At 43.7% G+C, this 23,439-nt stretch overlaps 1 protein-coding gene across 7 annotated transcripts in view; it reads right to left on the reverse strand.

Moving 5' to 3' along the window:
* elmo1 (engulfment and cell motility 1 (ced-12 homolog, C. elegans)) overlaps positions 1–23,439 on the reverse strand; it is a 118,726-nt gene that overhangs the window by 92,433 nt on the left and 2,854 nt on the right. The window contains exon 1 of one of the 7 annotated variants that reach the window (XM_035429116.1): positions 5,890–6,044. The exons of 4 other annotated variants lie outside the window; for them this stretch is intronic. The gene's annotated coding sequence lies outside the window, so the exon portion shown is untranslated. Of the gene's footprint in view, positions 1–5,660; positions 5,724–5,889; positions 6,045–23,439 lie in introns of those variants that run through there. 2 more of the 7 variants (XM_035429117.1, XM_035429118.1) reach the window with 2 other exon arrangements.

Consider the following 23,439-nt stretch of genomic DNA (forward strand, 5'->3'; position numbering starts at 1 on the left):
TTTAAACTGCGACGCTTCAACAGTATCTTCCCCTGCATAGCCTGGGGGCTAACGAACGGCGATGAAACCTGGCCTCTCGTAGCTGGCGCGCTATTCGTCATTGCGGGGTCCGTTTCAGGATGCCCTCGCGCTCAGACGCCGGACTGAAATAGTGCCCCGGGTGAGGCGGGTCACGTAATGATGCGTGACGACAGGACAAAGTGCTGCTTGGTCCTGGGTAATTAGAGAGAGGCAGTGTGGCCCGGTCTGAAAACATATGGTCCTGCTTTAAGTTCCCTTCCGAGGCCCGTTTAACCAGTCATCTGTTTTAATGGAGACAGGAAGCCTCTTAAGAGCCTCCAAGTTAAGCAACCCAGCAATACCTATAAAGATGTTATTATTAATTTTTTGCAAAAATAGATCTTTTCTACGCAAACATCTTTATTTATCAGCGTCACAATTGTTTGTTCATTGTTAAAGTGTTTTGGTACACATTGTACAAGCTAATTTATGCACCTAAACTCAACAACTGGCCCACATTTAAGAGCTAAAACATAATCAATACTTTTCAATGCGAATTTTGATTTCAAACTCGCCGGTTTTCCAAATTTCACTAGCAAACACCAGATGTTTTCAGAATTCTTTCAACGCAACCGTAACAATCAGAACGATAACGAGCGAGTCCTCTGAACCAGAACATCGATGCGTCCAAGGTCAAAGCCAAGCTGACACCGAAAAGGCCAGCGCCCTTTCCAGCGTTGTGTTACGTAAACGCATTAGACGCGATCCCAAAGGGGCCAACAGCAGTAGGGCACAGAGCGGGAGATTCACTGCTGGAATCTGACACAATCTGTACCACAGGCAGAAGCAGAGGAAACAAACCCTTCACACCGCAGTTCACCAATATTATCTCATTTTGAGTGGATACTAGAATCATTCAGAACATTTTTGGGACTTCTCATTAGATCTTAATCAGAATGTTACTCTCTACGCCCTTTGGAAGTCAGACTGCAAAAACCAATCACGACAACCGTCAACCACAAATGCCCTACAATTCTAAGACTGTAAATACAGAAAAATCTTGATATGCGTACACCAAAATTAGTTTTTAAATGAATGCCGACAATATCAGGTTTAGCTGAAATACAGAGTTCATTTCAGTATACTTTCAGGTCAATAATTCATGAGGGAAACTCGAGACCGTTCTCCTTCGCCGAGAGAGAGGACAGCCACTTGGGCTTGGCATCAGGGATCACCTCCCACTGCCATCTTTACAAACAGAATCTATGGCCACTGCCATACAGCATATTAAATCCAGGCTCGCTCTTAAAGCAAGTCATCCCTAAGTGTGCCATTTGTCTACCCTCCTTACATTTTAATGTGATTTTACTAGGGTATTATTTACAAAGTCTAAATTCTGTTCTTTATTCCTGCTCCGACAAAAGGCTATTATATGCATTTCAGGGTTGAAATGTTTTCACTTGGTTCTTTTTTAGAACTTCAGAAGTACTGGAACGTCTCTGTTACATTTCATTTTGACAAACTTTGACTGATATTCAACAGTAAGGCCACTCTGAGTCAGCAAACAGAGGAAACAGGGTCGGGTTCTAGTCTTTCAGGTTGTGGTTCAGAATGCTCAACCATGGTCAACATTGAAAAACCCAATCTAATTTGGAGTTTGTCCTGCTAGAGTGCAGGTTCTCCGCGCAGACACGCCATATTGACCGTCATCGACTCTCGGAGGGTGTCAGTCGGCAAGGCTTTCCTTGCCTCCACCCCAGAGGGACTGTTGTGTTGTGACGGGGCGGGTCCATCTGCACCACGCTCAGTGCCGGTAACGAGCAGCTCAGCCGGTGGACTGCGGAGTGAGCAGACGGAGCAGCTGGCAGACTGAGCTGCAGAGGAGGCATCTGCTTTCTCCTGCACTGACTGAGGACGCCACAGTAATTGGACAGGCCTACAAATACAGTTGGGCATTCCAGACAGGAACTAAAAAAATACGGAGATAAAGTACGTACTTACCCGTTCAAAAATGTTTAATTGATATTCAGTTTCGAGCTGTACAAATTTAATGAAGGCCTCATGCCACCCGAATGCGTAATCTGAGCACCCTAGTGACAGTGGTTTAAAAAAAATGTTTTGAAAAGGAGACGCAAATATCCAACTTCAGAAGGCTCATGCTGGTCATAACAGTGTCCAACGGCTGCAGTCCTGCCAGCTTTGAAATGCGAAACTGCAGCAGCCTCCATGAATCAAGCTGACAATGCTTCTAATCAGGACTCTTTATCTACACTCAGACATTAGCCAGCAAGAAGCACAGCCCAAGGTGGTGGAGTATCAGCCAAGCAGATTATTTATGAGGACTAATTTATGCTTCAACCGACAGCTGTGAGACTGTTAGGTGCCATCTCATGAAATTTTAAGTGCTTCCCAAACAAGCATCTTTAACTGTTGGCCATTATTGAAAACAGTGCTGAAGGAATCCCATATCATGTAAAGGAAATTACATTAAGTGAAGGTTACATTTTTCATTCATTACCCGACACCAAGCTCAGCAGTTACCGAAATGAATGCAATGAAATATGCAGCTACAAAAGAAGTCAAACACTTGTCCAAATGCATGATGGACAGATAATGACAAATTGAATCCAGGCCTTAATATTTGATAAAGGCAACGCAAAAAGCAGAAACTAACCCTCATTAAAACTCCATAACACAGAAGATTCCATTTTCACACCAGAAAAAAGGCCTGCATGGACTTCAATGGGTCTGTTAATCTGACACTACGACAATGGACCCCACCTCACAGATTATATTGTACGCAACATATACAGCAACGCTATGGAGTGATTTCAGTGCCAATAGTATTTGCACGTGTTTCACAACTTTCACAACACAATCGAAATGTTTTGTGCACTGCAAAACAACAGAATTTGGTTTTACAGATTTCAAACTACAAACGCTAAAACACTACTGGCACCAGTGCCTAAATGAACAACAGCAACAAGAAACGTGATTTCACAGAAATGACTGTATAATTGGTGACAGCATAACAATGGTCTATAATTAAATGCATTTTTCATTTGGTAACAATTTTTCATTTTTGCAGTAATCAGCTATGCAAATGATCTGGTAGTGAACTGGCAGCCTATGGCAATGCGTGACGGGGGCATAATGCTGGGACACCGGTTGGCAAATGTCCCATCTGTGCCCCTGCCTGCTTACCACTGCTCTTCCCTAATTGCCCGTCTTTGCCCTCGTCTCCCTCTCTCATCGGTGGGGCGTCTTCCCTGAGCCCCAAGCAAGCTGCAGACCTTAGACACCTGAGCAGTCTGTCCCCCCTCTGTTCTGGCCCCCATTTTGCCCCTGGACTGCCACCTCCTGCACCCGCACTCAACCAGTCCTGCACCCCATCGTCACTCACCACTAGCACGCAAATTATTCAGAACCGTTTGTTAACTGGCTGTTTTGACCTGTTGTTCATTATGAAGTCACACCACGAGCTGGTCAGAGGAGGATGGGCTCCCCCCTCCAAGTCCGGATTCTCCTAAGCTTTCTTCCTTCCCCACCTAGGGAGTTTTCCTTGCCACTGTCACCCTAGACAGGCTTTTGTGGGGGGTTAGGCCAGAGTATACCATAAAGCATATTGTGGCAAAAGATTTCTGAAATGCGCTACACAAATCAATTTTTACATTTTAAATTTAATGGTAAAATTGCATGCATTTCTATTTGGACCAATATATATCAGTTAAAACCCTGAAAAGATTTTGGAGCAGTTCTCCTCTCTTTACTTTCTAGCAATGTATTTTAATAGAAACAGAGATCAGACGGGCAGAGTTGAATAAACAGGAATGGAAAGTGGGAGGGTGGAAGGACACCTTTCATGTTTACTCCTATTTCACTGTAGCACTGACGAGAAGTGAGCAGTAAACTGGAGATGATCATTTAAAAAAAACTGCTGTACAGTTACAGAAAATGTGCTATGGAAATTGTAACAGACATCTTTAATTTAAAACAAACATCTCACTATTGTTACCTCACACAAGGCCATGACGTTTATTGCTATGTAACTAAGTGGCTGCTGGCTGGCTATTTAGCATATTTTGCTAGCTTGAAATCCGGCTTCAAAACGGCTTCAAGAGTTTCAGCTCACGTTTCCTGTGCACTGCCGCTTTCCTGCTCTCACTGATTGGTTATGAGCCACCCTTCCCCTGATTTGCTGCAGACACCTTAATTTGGACCCGTGGCTTTTTCCCCTATTGTACATTGAAAATTAGCACCAACATTATTTGTATTTTTGTGTGTGTCGACAGTTTGAGCTGTATAGTCTCTAATCTGTAGCAGTTTGACGTCTGTAAGGCAGGATGTGTAGCCTTGTGGTGTGTAAAACATGTGTGAATTGTCTTTTGCAGTTCACAAACCACGCGAGTTGTGAAACACGTGTAAATAATAATTCCACTAAATTCACTCAACAGATTCGCTCAACCCTCTCACCGCCACAAAGCAAAACAAAGGCAGTGGCGACATCCTGTGAACTAAAACATCTTTGAGCATGACACTCACTCGCTCACGCACCAGTTCAGGTTTAAGCCCAAAGGGATTCTTCACAAATCGTGCCAGTCCAATTCCAGTTTTGGCAAACAAGAATTTACAGTGCTGCATGCAATATTCACACATAGTACATTAACCTCCCTCACTCTGTTACAAAGCTTTGTGAGTAAATGGTTTTGCTGCAGGAATAGGTACTTTGAGAGAAACTGTTCGGAGAGCCCATTAACTGTGAGTTTTTTTTTTTTTCTGAAGTGCATAACAATGCTTACATCCATTACTTGTTATTCTACGAGCAGCTGACAAGAACTGACAAAACAGCGAGTGATAAAAAAAGTGGGAAACGCAAAGAAAGAGCATTGCAAACATAAAATGTTAGAAAGCTTAACAAAGGAAAGACCCAAATTGTGCTGGGCAATAATTTGACGTGAGAGATGCTTTCAAGGCTACAGTTTTCAGAAGGCGCGCGCATGTACACAGACTATGATAAATCATACGTGCATTTTGGATAGCACATTGTTCTGTGGAGACCATTCTTCCCTTTTTCTCAGATTGTCTCAGTGACTGATTCGTTTCATGACTGCGGCCCATTCTCTCCTCCGGCAACCAGGATATCCTGTCAAACGACTGCATCAGAACCTCCCCACCTCCAACCACAGTTTGCCATTTTGAAAAGAGGTTTGTTTTGCCTGATGTTAAACAAAAGGAGATATTGCTTTTTAAAAAAATCCATTCTCTCCTCAATCCATTCCCTTTTCTCAAACACCTGGACACCTCACAAAAGCATGCAATCTCAAGCACCATGACTGAATGTCTGAAGTAATGCTTATGAAGATAATATATTATTCTTACTAAAAACAAGATTCATTTGAAAAACATTTAGTATTAGACAGAAAATTACCATGAAAATTACACACAAAAATGAACAGTTTAAGTCAACCAACCACTACAATATATACTACTGTACATTGGTAAAGTGTAGATGCAGAGTTATGATATCCAATCAAGGGCTGGTTTCAAGCAAACACAGCAAGCAAAGCATGTACTAAGTGGCTACCATCTCAAGTGTCCAGAAAACGAATGTAAACTTTAGACATCGTAGTGGTCAACGTCTATAAAACTGGCCAACAAACCGTTAAGGAGGCCAGCACAGAAGCCGAAGACGGAGGAAACCACACCCTGACTCTCTGAGACCAGGTTCTGCCAGGTCGCAAGAGGGACCTCTCTAGTACCCGGAAATCCTGCGGCAGAGCGACGAAGACGGCAGATTCTATCCCGCTGCTAGTTTGATCTAATAAAATACGCACGCAACCAGCCGCCTTTTCACTCATTGCGTCCGTCGTGCGGGAAGACTGAACTTACTTGCACGTCCCACCAGCAGATTCCCCGAGAAGAATATCTTTCAGACACGCACTGGTCCGGTTCGGCAAGAGGGCTTTGGCTGAAACTTTGCAGCGGTTCAACGCAGAGGGAGGTGAACAGAAGGAGGAAGTAGGCGTTTGTCAGCTGAAAAGGAAACAGGTCTGCCGTTGCGACAGAAAGCGGCAAAACTCAAAAGAAATGGCCGACTGAATGGGAGACGGGAAGTCTCTTCTTACGCAACCCAGCACTGGGCTCAAAGGGCTTTCACTCCCTCCTCATAGTGATGGAACCAGGATCCCCGTTTTGACCGACACACCAAGCAGAATACTCAGAGGGCATGGGCACAGGAGATGATATCATATTCATGCAGGGATACACACTCAAAGCAAAGGGCGTGCCGATTCGTTAAACAAACTATAAGCTGTCTAGCACACACTCTTTCCCTTTTATTTAATTTAGTATATACAGACAAACTATGCATGTGTGTGTGTGAGTTCGTGAGATAGAGAGAAAATTCATGCCTCCAAGTCCTGTTAATCACAAATGTTCTACAGTTCATTCCCAGCACTGCATGACATCCATGTAGCTTAGATGTGCTCTCACATTGCCCCGGCTTACTGAGGTTGAAGTAGCGCTAGGCCTGCGGTGTGATGTTCACGTTTCAAAGGATTTAACCCCTGGCTTCTGATCTGAAGAATCAGTCGATTCCATCTATAAACAGACCACAGCAGAGCCTCTGACAATAGGGAAGGTTTAGCAAACAGACTGTGCTGCAGTGCCTTCCCTCCAATGAAACCAGCCCCGGTGCACCCCAGGTCGGATCAGCCAGCGTCATTAGGAGGAGGCCGAACAGCCTGGCAGATGAGGTAAAATAAGAAAACCCATTACGATGCAGGCCTCTATCCCAGAGATTAGTATTGCATAATACAGCTTAAATCGCACCTTTATCTTCAGTTCAACAATTTTTTGGGAAAAGGACCATGTATTATTAAAATCAGTATGTTACAAATGCCACATGTAGTCCTGTCACATTAGGAGCCGCAGTCAAACAGGCTATGTGAATATCCCGTTTTTCATTCAATGGGGGTCATTTGCCGGGTGCCACACATGAACGATGACTGAAGCAAATTCCCCCCCTTTGCTGTAAAGCAACTTTGGATCATGATATGAAAGTTGCTATATAAATGCAGTCCATTATTATTATTTGAAATTCTTTTTTTTTTCATTTTTTCATTCCCTGCAGTGAATGACAGTCCTAGTCTCAGCCTGGTATTGCATTGGACTGTGAGTACAGTCTGATCTTACTGAAGCCTGTGTGCTGTAGAATGTGGCTTCACGGTGTCCGTTACTTTTATCTCCATGTCTGAACAACCCCGGCTGATCAGATATTCATTCACACGAGCTACTCAAGAACGGTGGGAATTCCGTGCCCGCTTTCTAAAATGCTTGCATAAACTTAAATATGATTATTACAGTAAATTCTGGAATATCATTATAACAATAAATAGAGCAGGTGGTGCTTTTGTTCCAAAAATGTCAATAAGCAATTGTTCAAATTCCCACAAAGCAGATGGAATGAATGTCCTTTGGGGTCTCTTATGTGAATAAATACACAGTTAAACCCTGAGGTCTTTGAAACCAAGTGGACGGCTCTGGCCCAGTGCCTATGGCCACACCACAGAAAAAGAAGAAAAAGAAGTCAAACGAAGGCTCCTGAAGTTTACTCTTCAGCCTCGGAACGGCAGAGAAGACATTTTGCGTTTCCCCCGCCGCTCCGTTCCAATTAGCCCTTCTCTATACCTCCAGAGCCCACAGTAGGTGAACCGGTCTCAGGGCTCTCTGCCAAAGAAGATTAATTCAGCCAGTCAGGACGCATTTGTGGCACAAAGCTAACAGCATGCACGACGCCTCTGTTGGAACAACGCTCAAACTCCAGTCCCCTAAGCTGTGAAATTGTCACCAGACAAAGCCAATCTCAGCGAGGTGCGTATAAAGCAAAACAGGATATAGCAAATTTTTTGCTTGACATAATAAACATTACGTAAGGCAGTAGTCAGTCGTTTCCTTCCTCTATGCTGAAAAAACCCAGTTAAAATAAATAATCCCATTAGTTTTAAAAATGATATTCCTTCACCCCACTTCCCTTACTTTCCAGTGCGCTGAAATACTTCACAGCATGTTTTATTGCCGCATAACGCTACCAGTGCACCGACGAGACAAAATGTTTGGGAAACACATCCAAATATTATGTCTATCAAGACTGAAAAGCAACAGCAAAAACTGGGCTTCTTTTTTTTTTTTTTTTTTTTTTTTTAAGACCTCACAGCTTCCCTCGTGTCCCTTGGAAACAGCGTTGGGAAAGCGGCCAATGGCGGCCGAAGCCCGTGGCCCCGTGACTCACGGCGACTGTGTGACCTTCTGCTCCACGGCTCCCCGGTGCCCCGACAGCCACACAAACCAGGTCAGCGTTTCCACCGCAAGCTTACTGGACTGAGAAGTCAGACTGCAAGCTACCGCAACAAAATGCTGCCGGCGAGCTCAAACACAACGCTGACCGGTGAAGCAGAGAAGCGCCAGCGCCGTGACTGGCTTGCCAATGTGTGTCAATAATAATTATTATTATTATTTTTATTGCTTTATCATTACAATAATATAATTGTATTATTAATATCGTAATAAAGTTACAGCACAACAGTGCGAGGTTAGTTGGGGGTATTGGTGCCCCGACTGGCTTACTGATGTACAGCTACATATTTGCAAACCTGTTATTAAACAAGATGATCAAATCTCTCCAGTTCAGACTGTCACTTGTAATTTGCCAACACCCGATGAAATTCCATATCCCATATTCCATTAATCCGTTCACACTGGGCAACACTGACATCGAGGAGCTGCTTTTTAGACCCCGTCTGGGATGATATTTCCTTGACTCCCACACTCGTCACATCTGATAATAGTGGTCTCGTACCCTCAATTATATCCACTTATAAGGGAACAACAACATTCTAACAATTCCTCTGTGTCCCACAAGACTCCAGTTAGCATCACTCTTGGCTCTCAAAGATGGGTTAAACTACATAGCTGAGAGAATAAAGTCAAACCGGGAACGAGTCTAGCATTTGCGGCGAACAAGAAGTTCCATATCAAGAATGTGACCTCTAATACTCGTGCTGAACCAACTAAATCTAGGGATTTAGACACGGGACTAAATCAGAGGAGCGCTGCGTCTACAACTCAGCACCCGTGCGCCATCCTTCCAACGTACAACGTTTGGACCTCGTCCATTTATGGGCGGCACATTCAACTCGCACATTAGGGCAAGGTTTCGGCAGCGCGCGCGTAAAGCAAATGTGTGCTCGCATTTGATTGCTTACAAAATTTTCTGTGAAAATGGAAATGCAAGAAAGACGGGGGTCTTGGCTCACTAAGGCTCGTGCAATCAGACAGATTTTTAAAACTTATTTTTGTACACCCACTGCTAACCTGACGTTCATCTGAAAGCCTTGGTTTACGCACACACTGGCACATAACTGATTGGCATCTTCATTTAAGTGAAGACGAGCAGATGGGGTTTGCATATGGTAACCGGCACATTTTCCCTAGGCTAAATAAGACCACCCACTTGATTAATGATCACGAGATTTGGCGTAATTTTCTCACAAGGGAGCAAATTACAAAATTAAGACACGAGAAAAAAACGACGGTGAGTCACGCGAGTGAAACTCTTGCTCGTCTGGGTCACTGACTTTTGAATCTCTGGGGTTAAATCCGAAAGAGGGGGCGCACGGACAATGAAAAGGCTAGTCCAAGATGTCCGAGGGCTATACAAGATACTTTCACACCACATTACACCAGCGCAAAAAACCTTTTTTAACTGTCAAAGGAGCAACCATGGCGACCAAGGTATTTTTACGTCCATTCAATTGTAATCGCGGGCGGACACCAAGCAGAAGGTCTGAAAGAGACAGAGAGCTGGGTAAATAACCATGGGCACAAGGAGAACCCATTCATCAGAAAATTCAGCTACAAGAGAGCAATTACCATAAATGCCCCATTTCAGAAGTCATTTTCCCTCCGATTGTGCTTCATGCAGAGTGCACATATCTGGAAAGAAACACAAATCTAATCTCTGAACTGTACTAAAGTTAAGTGCACTTGAAACCTTTACCCAGTGTCTTCCAAAACCTCATCTTAGCGGTAAAAGCCTGGTCTTATAAAGATACATACAAAGGGATGAAAAAATGAGTGCAGAAGACAAGGAGCACCATTACTGAGGTATATCTTGCCACATATAGACAAGGTTCTATACATAATGATTTAATGAGAGTGACCAAAATAACACATTTTTCAAATTACTAGGGCATTTTTAAAAATATGTTTCACAACTATAGGCCCCCCTGTGAATAGTACATGGTGTAGCTTAGGATAACGGCACTGAGTATTTTCCTATACTGTTTTATAAGGCTGGAGTACACATCTTGAGCCATTCCTTCATGAAGAACCTTTTAAAACCCTTGGAATCCTATGGTACTTTGGACTGCCCTCTGCACATCAACAGGGTTCAAGTCTGGAGACTGAGATGGCCAGTGCAAAACAGAAAATCATAGAACCATTTCTGTGTTAATTCAGAGGTGTTTTTGTGGTCACCGTCTTGTTGGACGCTCCATTTATGGCAAAGTCTCAGCCTCCTAGCAGAAGCAACCAGCCTTTTGGCTAAAATGTCCCAGGATTTAGTTTGTCATTGATCTTAACAAGAGCCCCCTGGACCACTGGCAGCAACACAGGCCCAAACTGTACTATAATACAGTTCCTTACAAATTTGACAAAACTATATTTATTTGAGTGTAAGTCTTTTAATTTAAAAAAAAAAAAAATTATTTATAAATTCAGCATTATAAGAGGTCATGTCATAATAATGTGAGAGCAAAAAGAAGGTGTAATTTGGGCATTAAAAGCACTCTTCTCAAACAGTCACACTGGGGAATTACATTTGACTGAATGCCATTGCAATCCCCCTGAGGGGGGGGGGGGGGGGAGCGGTAGGGGGGTTGCGCACTTTTGCTTCTCTGCGTGCCAGCGACCCCGGGTCAAAGCGGCCAGCCCATTCATATTTCCCATGTCGGCCGCAGGCACAGCTCCCTGCCTTAAGGCCCAAGGCATCCCTCATGCACCATCCCAGTGCGCCACTCCTGCTGTGGAACAGAGTGTACAATTTCTCCCTGGGGCCTAGAGGCCAATACACCCCAGATACTGCTGACCGAATGTGAAATGTGAGTGTTCGAGTGTAAAAAGCACACCGCGCCCCGCACACCACATCCCCCACCCCCACCCCAAACCTGCCCCCCGGCTATTTTCTCTATTTTATGGGGACAACAGGATCTGAGACAATGGCTCAACCAACTCCGAGTGCGTCCTCCTCAGCGTGCCACCCTGTCTTCCTTTCAGGTTCTTCATCCCCAGTCCAACCCAGGAAAAACCTCGAGGAAAAACATACAGCTATTTATAAGAGAACCCGCTGTGAATGGAACGGACATGTGGCGTGGCGGTTATGTTTGGAAATTTAACAGGTCGCTCCATTGTCTGTAGCCGTTTTAGCACTTTGTGTCTCCTTTGGGGTCAGCCAGAACAGCAGCTCAGCTGCCCCAGTATCAGAAATAATCTATGACTACACATACTGTATCCTGGCAAATTCTTCACCTATCACCAGGTTCCTGTCTGCAAGCTTCCGATTTGCAGTCTAACTTCTTGTCTAAAGTGTGTCTGGCTTGTCAATGTTAAAAAGGAAGTGAAAGAATCTACATCCACAAATCCTGAAGAAAATGCTTAAAAAGACACATTCATCAACTTTGACTCAGTTACTGAAGCATAAACAAAGCCCTGTAAAACCGTGGAGGAGAGAGAATCAACATATGCATTCATTTAAAACTATCCCTACTTCAAAAGACCACTGTTTTTTTTAAGCGGTCACAGAATTAAGAATTCATATTGGCTATAATTTCAAAAAGAGATGAATGTGAATGTGGTGTATTTAACAGAACTAATTATAATGCATATTTTCAAACTATTTAATTGTTTTTGTGATTTGTGAAGATATTTAGATCACCTTGATTGCAAAATAGCATGACATGTACCTTTATGCCTAATTTATAGCATGAACCCACCGTGCATTTAATTAATGGAAGTGTTTTTAAAAACGTTTGCTTTGTCTAGATGCATCAAGCTAGAGTGGACATTTTTTTTTTTTTTTTTTTTTTTCTTTCTTTGTTACACTTTCCCAAAATCAAGAAGCCGGTATTGCGACGTGCAGGGGGGGGGTTTGCCATTTTCTTCCGATTTCACAGACAGGATGAACAGCATCAATTACTGCCTTTGCTCTCTCATACGTCAAGGCAAAAAACGATTAAGTCACCGAGCAGCGAGGGGCACACAACCCACACACGAAAACCTGCGTAAGCAAATATGAAGTTCTGACTGCGCTGCCGCAGGTTTAAACAATATACAAAATGAGTCTGCGATATTTACTGATCTTCTGTTTACTCAGCAGTATCCAAGGACACTCGCGGACCATAGGAAAACACACATATAAGCCAAGGCATACGGGGGCCCCAGGAAAGGAGTCGCTTCTGTGAAATGAAGCAATCCCCCCCCAAAGTCGGGTGCAAGCCAACATCACTGTAACTGCGAGACATCGCATTTTGCGATGCCAACTCCGTTTTTCAAAGAAATTAATAGCTGGAGAAGCTAACGCAGCAGAACAAATACTGATGAATTCCGGCGCGAAGCCTTCCATGTTATCCTAATAAGCTGGGATCATCGGGTGCTCTGCCGGGTCCCCGAAAGACACAGACGGGAACAACGGTGCCCTTTTCATCAGATGAGCAGCAAATTACCTTGAAATTCACACAGTAGACGCAGTGTACCATGATAAGAATGCATTTTTCCCCTGCTGTTATGTTCAGTTATTGTGTCATGAAAGGACAAATTATTCTGGGGGGGGGGGGGGGGGGGGGGGCAAAGGAGTGTTCTCACCCTTAGAAACACATTCATCTCCTGCTGTTCCCTTCATTAAGCTTATCTGACATTTCCTTTTTAAGTGTGCTAAATTGGAAAGGAAATTTACATTATTTATACCTGGTTAAATTTCTCCAGCCGACAGAACGCTTGAGTTTCTTCTGACACGTCTTTAACCGTCGCCATCCCCTCTCTTTTTATATCGCCGGGACCCGCTGCTGCTGCGGGGCACAAAGTAACGTGTCATGGAGTCCCGGGTGGTTCGCGCTGGCCTAGACTGAAACCTGAAAGCGCCTGGAACATTTTGTGATTGATTTGTTGCTATTTTTACATGTCCTACTTCAAATAAATGGTTGAAAGTATACCGCGCGGTATTTCTACCCGGAATGTACAGCTCACGGCGGAAGAAAATAAAACGCGTTTTGAAACCTCACAATAAGAAGACCTGCCTACAACCTGAGAGGGGAGAAACCCACGTTGGGCAGAATGGACACCTTCAAAGACTAACAGTTCAGCAGATGTAGCAAGTCAGCAAACCATGCAATATTTTTCCTCTGCGCTGACAGGGAATAAAGGTAGTGGTGGGTTCTTCGGAGCTACAGAAATAAACTCGCTCAAGGCAAGACGTACACAGCTCTACAGCAGAAAGGTCAAATGAGACAGTTCAACTTGCCTCATTCTCGGCAGAATATTCATTGCTTCTATTCAACAGTAACCTCTTTATCCCGATCCACTGCTGCAGTGCAAGTGCTGGCATTAACCTGCAGAGACCTGAGGCCCCAAGAACTCCAGCTTGAACATTCTGCGTCACTGAAGAGTGACCTGCAGCCAACAAGCAGTTTGCTGTTGCCACAACTGACAAAAAAAAACATATTAACACCATTTTAGTGCAACAAAATTGAAAATAACTAAGAAAAATGTAACAAATATTTTAGAAAACGGTGTCAAATTATGAAATATATAACTAGTAGCCTATATTTCTTTGTTTTGTATTAACTTTTTTATTTATTTTGAAATTTTAAAAGTGTATTAGCCACAGTCAGGTCCAGAATTATTGGTACTCTTCATGAAAATGAGGAAAAAGGCTGTGGAAAACTAACAAATATATGGGAAAACTATATAAGCTACCTTTAGCTACTCCAATACATAATTAAATCGTTTCATTCAGCAATACTATTTTTCCTCAAAAATAAGTGTGAAAATGATTGGCTCCCCTAAATATTATTCCATTAAAACAAAGTTAAATCTGAAATAATATTCTACTTATTTAAGTTCATTTCAGTCTTAAAGAACTGAATAGCCTATTCACCACAGAATAAAAATGAGGTAAAGCCATGTAAACAATTAAAACTGCCAGGAAGAGGATGCATAAGCACACTGTCCTAACACATAGTAAAGAAGACGGTGAAGGAAGCAAAGCAGAACTCAAGCATCACAGTTCAAGAACAGCAGAGATCAGTTATATATTAGGGTCACCATAAGGCTCAAAATCAGTCATGAAATGCCACCTCCATATCAACAGGCTCTTTGAAAGGTTTGAATGAAGTAAGCTTAACTGAGAGCAAAAAACAAAGTCAAGCATCTGGACTTCACCAAATGCCATTTGAACCATGACTGGAAATGGGTACTGTGGTCTGGTGAGACCAGTATTAAACTTTGGCCATGTACACCATCGGTATGTTTGGCATCAATTAAGAGATGCATACAAGGAAAAGCACTTCACACCGACTGTCAAATATGATGCTTTGGGGCCATTTTTCTGCCAGTGGTCCAGGAGCTCTGTTTAATATCAGTGGCGTAAACCTAAGGGCGTCAGTGACCTCGAAAGGTTCTGAATGGAGGAAATGTTCAAAATTCCGCCAAAAGCGTTCGCCAACCGTATCGAAAATTATCGAAAAAGGCTCAGTGCCGTTATCCTTTCCGGGAAAGACTGCACCAAACACAAACGACAGGGGTGCCAATAATTGTGAAGCTACTTGTTTGGAAATGAATGTATCGTTTAAAAAATGGCTACTCTGATTTCATTGAATCCTTAATAAAGTACAATATTTTCAACATGTGAAATCACAAGAAATCTCAGTAACTATGTTGTTTATTTTCTAGTCTTTTTTTTGTGCATCTTTATCAAGGGTACCGATAACCCTGGACCAGGCTCCATGTGCAACTGCACCTACAGGGCTAGGTTGCCGAGCACTGCATTCATAAGCTCCCATAGGTCTAGGTGCAGGACTCACTGGGGGTGGCCATCGCCAAGGAAGCACACTACAACTAACACAGGAAAAGGAGACAAAGGAGACACTGTGCTCCCTCCTCCCCCCCCCCCCCCCCAACACCCCCAAACCCTGGCGCCCCCATCGCTGCCATCCCCGGCACTGCCAGTTGTCCCTTGTCTGGGGCGCCTCCTCCCACCCCCAGCTGCCTCCTCCCGCTCCGGCGCGTTGGGCGTGTTCCAGAAGCCGGCTCCTGGCTGTGCGGGCCCCCGCGGCCCCGCGGCGCTCTGCGCGGCTACGACGCAGATCAGCTCCGCTGCGCGTAAATAAATGATGCTCTCGGGCAGGCGAAAGGCAGGAGAGCTGCGTCCTTTCAGTCAGCGCGACGGCGCGCCCTCGCTGAACGAGGCGGCTCCCACGCCGGGCCGAAGGACCGCTAGGAAAACACAGCTCTTAAGGGCTCAGGATCCCTGGTGTTGACACATTTCGCCCGCAAGCAATGACACTGGATCAGCAGGCACCTCGCGGATGTCATAATTAAGGGTAGGTAAGCTGATCTCGGACTGGTTGCTAGGGGAGGCAGACAGCAGAAATGGTGTACGAAATATTCCTGGGCAATTCGATCCTCAGGAACAGACTTCAGGCAAACCTCGGCCCGTATATTTCTAATTCTCCTCCCCTTCACAGCATGAAAGAGCCAAGGAGGTAAACAGGAGCCTAGCGTGAATGGCTAAGGCAAAACAACTCCACTAAGCTGAAGCGAGCAGAAATGAAGTCAGCTGAGCTGATGTTAGTCCAGGAGGATTTAGAAATATTTATATTCGGCAGCACCACAGCATCTAGCATCAGCACATTACAAATTTAAAACCATTGTTTCTCACAAGCACACAAGCCGCAACATTTCTTCAAGTTCATCGCTCCAATGTATTTTTCCGCTCACCAAAGGCCAAATTTATACTGAACAGTCTTGAGTCAGACAAATGAAGATGATTATTAACTAGCCTATATTTCAACCCACGGGAATCTATGCAGCAAACAATTCTATGTAAAGAAAGTGCTCTACAATACATATTTTTTCTAGATAATAATCACAGCCATTTGTCAAGGACCTAAATAACATTAAGACCTTTGATCTTAATGTTATTTAGAGAAATTCTAAGAACTTCTAAGGAATATTGTGGATCTAGAGCAATAACCAGTCAGATCATCCAGTTACTAGGGTCCAATTTCAGCTATTACAATTCAGTAACAAAAGAATGCACACTTTTTAAGTGTTAACAATAACATTTTTGTAATTATTTTCTAAATGTGAGAGAACAGCTGAAAATAGTTTGGTGAGACCTTGTGAGACCATAGCTTTGAAAAGAGGCATATTGGATCACTCATCTTCAAACACTCACACAGGCTTAAATGATGAGTTCAAGTTTGGCACAGCGATCAGAACAATAAATAGCCTATATGTGACTGTTTGTGATCTTTAGACAAAAATAAGAAATGCTTTGCCTTTTTTATACAATGAATGTACATGATTACACCACGTTTCCTTACCGAGTAAAATTTTGAACAATTATTAGCCTACAATACGAGCATGGACTGAAAGTGATGAACTGATAAATTGGCCGCTCATAGTTTTAGATACTGTCCTCTGCCTTTGCAGACATGTGGCTCACATGTGGTTCTGATCAGGCTTTGATTCTCCAGCACCTGCTGCAGGTTGTTTCATCTGCCCGTTTATTGCTCTTCCCTACAGCTCGGATGAAGGACCTAGCGTCCAATGTCTAGCGTACATGTCTTCGGGTCAATAAACCTTTTGGAACCGATGGGAGTTAGAGCGAAACCATTTTTCTACAGCAATTTAGCTAATGGTTCATTGATACGTTTCACCGGGAACTGCTCCAAATCAAGTGTTTCACATGAAAGGGGAAGAGCAATCGGCGTGAAGCCTAGTTTACCCAGCAAGAGAACCGAACTGTCAAACAGCTAGCCTCCCCAGCAAAGACAACAGGAGCGACAACCATGCCCTGAAGGTCTGCCAGTCTCGCCCCATCAGAGCGCAGTGCTGGCATGAATTAACCTGTCACCGTTTGCCTTGCAGCAGAGCTCGCGAGCGGCACGCCCCGGCAACAAACGCCGGCGGTAAGGGACTGTGGCACCTCACCGAGACGGCGACAGAAGAGAAGGTTCCCGCGGGATTCCGGAACTCCGCTTTCGGCAGAACAGCGGAGCCGCGGCTCTACCAGGAGGGCAGGAAACCTTGCCGCTTCGAATCGATGGCGGATAAAAACCAACGGGGGGGAGGGGAGTGTATGGGACCGAGACCAGGTGCTCCCCACATGCTACCTTTTCAAAACATTTAGGCTGCGCCAAAAATAAAACTAAGGGGAACAAAGTTTTTAAAAACTGGCTGTAGATGAGTGAATGCATACGTCTCTGTCACTCAGCCCACTGCAAAACATAGCAAGAGATCCTCTAAGTATGCATAGCTGGAGCCCAGGGTTAAACTGAGACGTGTTGTTCTGTACTGAAGAAATGGGACCATTTGGACAACTGAAAGACCTGCTATAATTGTCCACCCATCTGTTCAATTAGACATTTTTAAACTGAAAGAATATTAACAGTACCTAATTAAGAAGACAATTCAATGACACTGGCACAGACCATTTAAAGCAGCTATGCTTTTACAGGTTCTAGCCGGGGACCTTGATTGGGTAATCTATGAACATCCATATTTCAAACACAATGTTAACTGGACACAGAATTTAGAAGGGAAGAAACAAAGTTGGTCAATGGAAGGTCCCAGTAAGCCATCATCAGGGTCTTGGTCTTCAGTTTGATTCAATTCAGTGGCGATAACTGTCACTGTTCACCACGGTATAATTCATAGCATTTTTAGCTTATGCTTTTCTTCATGTTGGCACATCATATTCCTTCCTGTCACAACTGTGTGCCATTTGCAAAGACAGGGTCACCCATGGGAGTGTGTTCACCCTAGCAAATCAAGCAATCAGATTAAAATTGCTATGCAGCTGCATAGCTTAACCTTAAAGCCATGTGCAATTTAAGGAACAATGACAGTCACGTTCAGTCAGTGTTCCCTGAAATAAAAATCATAATATAGTAATGCGTATAAACATGGAAGAATTCATTTACATGAAAGGCTATTCAAACACTTGTACATGAACTGTGAGTCATAAGCCAAAAACAGAAACAGTGGCACATATTTACTTCCCACGCAGTTATATTCACATGTTACTATGTCTGTGCAAACAGTGGAAAAATATAGGCTATACAGAAACAGCAAGAACTTACCTCAAGTCACACAAACAAGAGTGCAAGAAATGTTTCCAGCTTGCTACCGAACGTACTGAAGAAAGTACCACAACTTTGTGATGCTCACGACTGAAACAACTAAGCAATAATAATAAGACTGAAATAAATAGTTCTTAAGCTAGTGGGAAATATATAGAATGTATTTTGCATTACAGGGAGTACTGCTTAAGACCAGAGCTTTCTGCTTTCATCTATGATCTATGCTAGCGTCACACAAATATATTGTCCCAGCTCGGCACCTCTGCATACAATCGTTCATATGCAAATCTCATTGTTAGCACACTTTGTTAAACAAAATTAATTATTATAAAAAAATAACTGATCATAAAAATGTATTTTTGATGGGGTTACATGCATCTCAGATCTGTATTTTCAACCCCTGTGTTTAGCATAAGAGATGCTTTAAGGCGTGGTGCCGCCCGTATAGACCAAGGGAGAAACGCAGACAGGAGGGGAAGCAAACCTGGCTGTCAGACTGATCTCAGTTCAACTATACAGGTGAGGCACGGTCACGTCTGGGGCTCATGTCAAAAGCTTGCCCCTATACTCAACCAAAATGGAGGTCTGCGCACTTACACAGACAGAATGAGGAAACACCGATACGGGGCCAGTCTGATAGCACATCTTCACAAAAGTCATTGGTCCGTTTCCTGTCCTTCAGGATTGTGGGAAGCCAAAGTAGGATTGTGGGAAGCCAAAATACTTGGTAAACTTTCTAATTTAACATTGGTAATTTAGTGTATGAATTTTATGACTTTCAAGGAAAGCCAGCCTTTCATGAACAGCCAGCCAGGTCACATAATAGAGACAGAAACTCTTGATGCACAAAGCTTGATGCATTGTTAGATACTATCTAATCTGTAGATAATCAGAGTACCAGGTACAATTTATTTAGGAAAATGGTGAGCATTGTTAGGCTGAACGGCGCCGTAATCACGTTACGTTATGTAAAGCCCGAAAGAGAAAGCGATGAGAAATGAGAAATATCACTGCCTACTTTCCGCTGTCAGAACAGGGGCCACATAGACCTGGAACCACCAATGACAAACCAGCAAAAAGACAGGATTCCATTTGCACTGCCATTCCATTCCTTTACAAACAGCCATTCCAAACAATCCCGATCACTGCAAGGCCAGGCCACTGGATTAGGGCGGAAGACAGGCAGACAGAAATTACAAAGGTAAAACCCTCATTTTTTGGGCAGAAGTTTTGCAAGCAGTATGATTTATTAATCTTCAACGATTAATTACTCTTCATCCTGAGACAAACCAGGCTATACACTGTTTATGTTTTAGGTATTTATTTAAACATGCAAGCATTAAAAATATAGAAAGATTTTACAGTTTTTTCCTAAATAATTCATGCATTTTATAAAATTAGTTTTTTAAAGTTTTAAACAATGAATAACACTGATCAGTGGCTGCCACTGAATCACACTGATTCACACTGTTGTGGCATTCATTGCTTTGTTTCAACTATAGCCTATTATTTTATGAATCTCATTTACATATGCCCTCAACTACTGTATTTTTGCCACAGACCAAATTTTAACTTGGTGTTAGTATTTGCTGAAATCTGACCATGACTTGATTGTTTATCTGTGCATGGGGCATCAGTAATTACAAAGATCTTTTTATTAGCACTACAGATGCAATAGTGATCGGAGCAATGAGGACTAAATAGTGTCATTGTGTACATCGTTATATACTATTACTGTTTAATACAGTTACCTAAATTCCCATTTCACATGGAACTAAATTGTATATTTTAGGTTTAAAAATGACCCATTCAAATATTTTGTCATTTTGTGCCTTTTTAACATTGATAATATACTGTATTTACTATGGTCTGTAGCTTGCAACAATCATAAAAAATACTATTTAGAAGAGTATGCGGTATAAACTGCTTACTCACTCTCCCATGAAGTTAGCTATTCTGGAAAAATTGAAAACTGGAGTTGTTCATTTTGTTTTCTTGGTAAAGCGTTTACTGACTTTTGCCAGAAATGACTAAAGTAAATTGTTATCGCAAGCACATGCGGTCAGGAATAAACAAATGGCTCTTTGTAAAGATCGTACCAAATTATAAGCATTTGCCATAACTGTGCTGGTTAAACGGCATCTAAATAAAAAAGAAAACTGATTCATTCATTAGCTATTCTCCTAAAAACAGATACTACCATCATATTAAATACATTTTTTGAAGCTGCAGATTTTATGTCTATTGTAGCTCTCAAGCCACTGCTGTGCCACATGCAGAAAATGCAGCGCATGCATAAGCAGTACTGCAGCTGAAGCATGCTCACTCCTCTAATGCGCTAACCTGCAGCAAGCATGCTCTCCACGGTACGGCTCGCACAATACAGGGGAGTTGGAGGAGAGGGGGTTGCTGTGCGGCTCATCTGGTTAAGGCACTGTTCTCATTATCGTGTATGGAAGGGTCCTGCTGACCAGGACTGAATCCCGACCGCGCCAGTGCCAACTGTTACGCCTGGCACCGCGTGGATGGGCCCCGCAGGCCGGGTTCCAATCCCGACCGTGCCAGTGCCAGCTGTTAGGCCTGGCACCTCATGCTTCGGAGGCCAGCACACCCCTGCTGCGTTCTCCTGGTTCAGTCGGGAGCGGATCCACCAATGAGCGATGACATAGCCTACATACGATTGGCAAGAAAAAGGGGGAGGGAGGGGAACGGATAACTGCCACATCACTGGGAAGAGGAAAATGTAGCAATGATTCAGTACCCATGGCCAACATAAATGTTCCTCACTTCTGGGGATACAAAACAGCTTGCCACCCAAGACCCAGGTCACGAAGGAATATGGATTCAATCCTGCAACAACCTGGCAACAGGGTCAGCCTGTATCCATGGTGAGCGCCTTTATCAACTCAACCACTTAAAGAGTTATATTTTAAGCCATCATTTAAAAATACATTTGACATGAGTCACAGTTCCTCTGATTGCCAGTGCCTGACAGCAGGTGCACACTCACTGTCTTGATTCCTAATTGCTAGCAACAGCATTATTATTGGGCTGAAGCAACAGTTCCATGTTAGACTTCTCTCCTTTAGCCTGATAAACAGAGTAGCGGAAATTCATTTTAAAACATAACTTAATGAGTCCATCTGTCTGGTTCCAATTCAAACCGTGGAGAAAGCCAAGAAGATTTATTGTGATTATGTGTATTTGCTGTAATGCCCATCAAACATGATTGCAAAGCATTGAAAAGCTATCCCAAACAATTGGCATATGGATTATTGATATATAAATAGCACCACTTAAACTGTAAGATATTAGAAGATTAAACTGAGGAAATGTAGGTTGCCTTCATGCGCTCCATGAATGATTTATACATCTGCTACATCCGAGCTCATTTCCCAGAATGATTTGTTTTCAGAGAAGACCCTAGGCACCCTTTAAACTTTAAAATAGAACCATTAAAAAGTGGCCATATATTTTTCCACTGAAACAACAGAGTTCCAACATCCAGCAATTACTGATAAATTTACAGTCTACGTGAAGCAGAAAGTATGGTTCCTGTGCTCGGAGTTCGTCTGAGTTCAGCTCCCATGCTATCCATATGGGCTGTCTGTCCACCTCTATCTAGGATTTCGTTTGACAAGGCCTTAAATCTCAGGGCAGGGACAGACTGCACGTGTGCACTTTCTACACGTGTAGAAAGCGTGCGAGGCATTGGCCAATCCAGAGCTATCCACGCATGACTGTAAGAAAAGCAATGGCACTCCATCAATTAAAACAAATGAACCGTAACCAGGTTTTTTCTTTTTTTTTAATGCCTTATTGGACTCCCCATGCCAAACCTTGACTTGCAGTTTTAGAGCACAGTGGACAAGCTTAAGGATAAAGTATTGTTTTAATCTTTATGCAACAAAGAAACGACGCGGCGTATTTCGCTGAGTGTGCACAATACGAGCCCTGCCACTTCATCTTCCCTGGAGCAGGAGTTGCGGAGATGACGGGATAGATTTTTTTTTTAAAAGCAGGCTTGTGACCTTGACGGGGTTCGGGCTCGGAGCCACGTTGTGCAAGCGACTCGCCGGCACAGCTGGAACGCGCTGAACCGGAGAAGACAAAGCACGGAAAAACTCCGGAATGCGTCAGGCTGGCCGCGGTCCAGCCGGGCAGCGCCCACGAGCGGCCAGCTGGGCCGCAGAGCGCGGCGCGGGTTAGCGCATCGACCGACTCCGCCTCGCAGCTTGGACCCGGGCCGGGCGCGGCGAAACAAGGGCCCTTCTTCACTCCACAAGGGCACCCCTGCGTCTAGCAAGGCTGACCTGTCCACCTGAATCAGGAGCCACGCTGGCTTCGCATTCACACACATATTCTTTTAGCATGGGCGCAGTCTACACTCAATCACCACAGCAGACACAGGTCAAGTAATTATTACTTTTTTCCCCCCCATGTTAACTGTGAGAGTCTACTATATGACAACACCCGTGACAAAATCCACCTCAGCGCATCCGGCTTAAGCATCTGTTCTCAGTGCAGTGAGCCCTGCCGGGATCCCGAATCAAACCTGGAACATGCGGTGTTGACTGAGGTCAGCAGGCCCACATTGCAGCCATAGCTGGTCACAGTACAGCTCAGGGAGGGAGGGTTTCATTCTGCGAGCTCTTTCCCGACTCACCGCACAACTGCAGCTCCTGACCAACAGATACGTGCAGTGTGTCTGCACCAGCTGCTTAACTACACAGACCTCCCGGGGTATAGACCGGAGAGCGAACAGAAGTAGAACAAGAAGCCGCAGAGCGGTTGCACAAAGGCAACCATTCTCAGTTTGACCTGGGCTATCGACGAGACAAAAAAAGTATGTTGGTTGAAAACACACTCAGTGAAAGACTGAGTCTTTTTGAACCACCCAACATGTGCAACTGCTAATCTTGGGAGACTAGCAATTGTGGCAATTATTCACAACGCTAAAAACATGTGGTCTTATCATGCGTTTCCGTTATCATATTTGACAAGGGAATCCCATTCATGT

This window comes from Anguilla anguilla, chromosome 8, assembly GCF_013347855.1.
Source record: "Anguilla anguilla isolate fAngAng1 chromosome 8, fAngAng1.pri, whole genome shotgun sequence".
Taxonomy (NCBI): Eukaryota; Metazoa; Chordata; class Actinopteri; order Anguilliformes; family Anguillidae; genus Anguilla; species Anguilla anguilla.